A 2,495-nucleotide genomic window follows, 5' to 3' on the forward strand; every position below is an offset into this window, starting at 1 on the left:
GGTAACCACAGAAGCAGGATACTACCAACAACAGCGCCCGTTCTCTATGGTTGCGCTATGGTATTTGAAGTTGAGTGTAGGACGAAAGGATTCGCGCAGTCCATGTTTTCCACCGAAGACAGGCAAAGAAAATGCCTTCCTTCCTTCCTTCCTTCCTTCCTTCCTTCCTTCCTTCCTTCCTTCCTTCCTTCCTTCCTTCCTTCCTTCCTTCCTTCCTTCCTTCCTTCCTTCCTTCCTTCATTCCTCCCTTCCTTCCTTCCTTCCTCCCTTCCTTCCTTCCTTCCTTCCTTCCTTCCTTCCTTCCTTCCTTCCTTCCTTCCTTCCTTCTCTCTCTCTTTCTTCTTTCTGTCTTCGTTCCTTCCTTTATTTCCTTCGTTCTTTTTTCTTTCTCCTTCTTTTCTCTTTCTCCCTTCTTCCTCTCTTTGCTTTCTTTCCTTCTTCTTTTCTTTTTCTTTCCTTTCTCACCTTCTTTCTTTCCTTCTTCCTTTCTGTCTTGCTCTTTTTTCTTTTTCCCTCTCTTTTTCCTTTCTTCCTTATCCCTTTATTTCCCTTTCTTTCCTTCTTTATTTTCCTTTCTTTATTTCCTTCCCCTTTCTTGCTTTCACACTCCTAAAGGCGCTACAAAGTGCGATGCCCATCCCCGAATTTCTCGCTGCGCAAGAGGCTCGTATGCTGTGCGCATGCATTTGTATGCGTGTATAAAGCCTCTATCGGAAGAGAAACACGGTTCAGGAAGGAGAGGGGGGGGGGGTGGCAAGTGTAACAGATAAGTGGATAAGTGAAGCGAAGCGTAAGCAGTACCTCCTTCCGCCTGGCGACAAAACAGCGAGTCCTCTGCACAAGATAAATTTTGCTCTTACTGTTCTTTTCTTCCGCGCGCCATCCTTTATGGAAGCTCTCCTGGTTCACAACACTGGATCGCCAGTTGGCCGAGTTCAGCGCGTGCACCCTTCCCTCCCAGGGAGCCCCGGTGGGCGATTATTGACGCGCCTGCCGCAGCTGCGGCTGATGGACGCGTTTCTGCGCCGCCTCCACATACTGCTCGCTTTCGCCTCTTTCTTTAAGCGCTTGTTTGTTTTTTACTAGCAATGCGAGCGCCGCATTGGGACTCGGCACCCGAGCGTGACTGCAGCAATTGCAGGCGAGTATGTTTGCAGTCAGTTATCGCAATGTCGCATTCTCTACAGCCTCTCTCATACCAGCGGAGATGCTCCTCTCCGGGAAATGGGAGGAAGCGATGAAAAAAGTATCGGAAAGCGCTGATTAGTTGGGGGTTTAACATCTCAAACGAACTCGGCCTATGAGGGACGCCGTAGTGGAGGGCTCCGGATAATTTCGACCACCTGGGGTTATTTAACGTGCACTGACATCGCACAGAACAGGGGCCTCTGGCATTTCAGGATCGGAGCCGCGTTTTTCGGGTGAGTAGACATAACCACTGCGCTACGCAAGGAAGCAGCGAAGCACGTCGCTCAAAGTGCGGTGGTCGTTCAAGGTCTCAGAGTTGAACTGAGTGAGCAAGATTATCTATTTGCCCGTCACAGGCGTCGTTTTTGCGCAGAGGAGGATCCTCGTACTTCGTAACATTCTTGCACCGCGCCGTAGAGCTCAGAGAGCTGTGGCACATCACTCTGTAGAGCGCATGAAATGCAAGGAGCTCGAGACGAGACGTCATAGCGGCACCACTACTTATATTCGTGTAAAGAAAGCTGGGCGGAGCAGGAATGGCGGTCATTTTTGAGCCTGAAGGTTAGAGACGTGTGCTCGGTTAGGGTGTAAAAAGTGCAGCCTTCGAGAATGAAACGGAGATGCTTTATGGCGCATTAGATTTTGCAGCGTGTGTCTTCTAAATGCGCCGTACCACACTACTGGTTACCTAGAAACCTAGGTTGGTTGGTTGGTTTATGGGGTTTAACGTCCCAAAGCGACTAAGGCTATGAGAGACGCCGTAGTGGAGGGCTCCGGAAATTTCAACCACCAGGGGTTCTTTAACGTGCACTGACATCGCACAGCACACGGGCCTCTAGAATTTCTCCTCGAAAGAAATTCAACCGCCGCGGCCGGGATCGAACCCGCGTCTTTCTGGTCAGCAGCCGAGCACCATAACCACTGAGCCACCACGGCGGCCTAGAAACCTAGGGGTTGCCACCTAAAGCTTCGTATTGCTATACAGTCCCTGCTGCCGTTGTTGCAGCGTCAACCACTGCAGACGTGCGTTCAGAAGGGGTGTTTCGTCGGCCAGCTGCAGCTTTTTCTCTCAGAAAAACGTCGGCGTGCGCTTGTTTCTAGCCAGACTTCAGTCACCGCGGATCAAGGTCAGTGAATGGTAAGAGAATTTGGGCACCGGTGGGGATGGAAGAAAACTTGTGGAAAGAAGTTGGGGCAGGAAAGTCCTTGATCGCTTTCACTCGCGAACCTTGTGCCGGGACGCGATGGCCGAGCAAGTCGAGGCTTTGTACATAGAAGGTGCATTTCTGATGTTTAAACACTTCCGA

This window comes from Amblyomma mixtum, chromosome 10 (assembly GCF_055824585.1).
Source record: "Amblyomma mixtum isolate Tamu chromosome 10, ASM5582458v1, whole genome shotgun sequence".
Lineage (NCBI taxonomy): Eukaryota > Metazoa > Arthropoda > Arachnida > Ixodida > Ixodidae > Amblyomma > Amblyomma mixtum.